The following is a 2,029-nucleotide window of genomic DNA, read 5'->3' on the forward strand; positions in this document are numbered from 1 at the left end:
GGTGATTTAAATAATGATGTGAATAATAATCGGAATTATGACTGTGTTTACATTACTGTGAGGGTTGGGGTTGCCTGGGGAAGAGGTTAATGAAACACAAATAATGGATATTTTAGTCAATAATGTAAACAATTCTGTAAAAAAATACTGTACTCCACCCCTAAAAACAAGCCCCACCCCCCACCTGTTAATCACGGGCGGGACACCACCCCTAAAACAATAAAACCCCGCCCACAGCAGTCACATGCGCAGGATATTATTATAAGATACATGATTGTTTCAGTGGTGCAGTAGGTAGCGCTGTTGCCTCACAGCACTCAGGTCTCTGGTTCGAGTCTCGGCTGGGTCAGTTGGTGTTTCTGTGTGGAGTTTGCATGTTCTCCCCGTGTTGTCGTGGGTTTCCTTCGGGTGCTCCGGTTTCAGTCCAAACACATGCGCTATAGGGGAACTGGGTTTGCTAAATTGTCTAGTGTATAAGTGTGTATGGGTGTTTCCCAGAGATGGGTTGCAGCTGGAAGGGCATCCGCTGTGTATACGATATGCTGGATAAGTTGGCGGTTCATTCCGCTGTGTTGACTCCAGATTATTAAAGGGGCTAAGCCGTAAAGAAAATGAATATGAATGTTTCCCAGCACTGAGGATTGAAATAATTAGAAATGAACATTTTTACAGCTCTACTTTATTCCAGTTATATTGTAAATGCTCAGATTTATACGTATATATTATGAGATATTTCGTTTTGAAACAGTCAGTGAAGTGCCGTGTTCAGATAGCTATTTGTCGCCACCTACTGGCGCAACAGTGCCATTTCCACAGACTCCGTTAAGCCATTAACCAGACTATTTAGTCACAATTTGGACTTTTATCTTTAAAAAAAAAAGCAAGTTTTTTTCTCATGAAGTGCAACAGCCGACGTTAGTAATGAGACGCAGATTCAGAGATATGAACACACACATATATATATATATATATATGCATACACACAACAGTTCTGTCTGGTTCTCGAATCTGATTGGCTGATAGCTGTGTGATATTTAAGTGATATCAGCACCCGCACAGCCTCTTCACCCTTTGAGTATTACTCCGCCCGCAGCCAGCAACAAGCAGAGAGACACTACAGTCTGATCAATATTGCAGCTGTTAGACAACATCATGTACTGCTGAGGCTGTTTAGTGGAGAATGTAGTTGTTTGGATTGCAGCTATGCAGTTTATTTATAAGATTAGTGTCTATTTTAATTATTAACAATTTCTGAGAGAACTCGTCGACGGCCATTAGCCTGCCATAGTGTAGTAGACCAAAGACGGTTGACGCTTTCCATCCACAAGATGGCGACAGAACCGCATAATAAGCCCTTACGCTTAGAAGATATCCGCTTGTTAAGTGGTGACGTGTTTGTGACGTATGTATACTGTTTCCGGGTCCAAGCTGCCATTCATTTGAGTGGAGAAATCATTCGTTTATGATCATGTTTTATTCCTGTCACACATTAAAGTTAATTTTACATAAAGTCATAGTGTACACAACAATCTCTGGGCTTGCTGCATAACAAATACCAAAAATTTTACAATTTATAAAAAATTTATCACTTTCTGGCCATCGGATATTAGGCTGGATATATATACTGCCATCGTGATTATCGAAAGCATTAAATCACTTTGTAAACGTTTATTATTACCGTTTCATGAGTCTCCTCATTCAGCTGGATAGAGCGCTTGGACCCGGAAGCCGCTTCGCGTGACGTCACACTTAACAAGCGGATAACAGTCTGATTTCTAACTACAGCTGATCAGATCATTATTAAACTGGTAAGCAGTATCTGCCAACACTCCCGTTTTATCCTGGGAGTATCCCGTATTTCAGTTTAATCTCCTGCAACTCTCCCGTTTTCATTTCTTCCGGAAAACTCCTGTAATTTCACCCCCAACACAAGCTCAATGCTTTAATATCCTCTCTCTCTCTCACACTGCGGAAGCGCTACAGTATAAAGACGACTGCACGTGTAGTTGAGGCACACAGACATGTGACG

Source organism: Danio rerio, chromosome 3 (assembly GCF_049306965.1).
Source record: "Danio rerio strain Tuebingen ecotype United States chromosome 3, GRCz12tu, whole genome shotgun sequence".
Taxonomy (NCBI): Eukaryota; Metazoa; Chordata; class Actinopteri; order Cypriniformes; family Danionidae; genus Danio; species Danio rerio.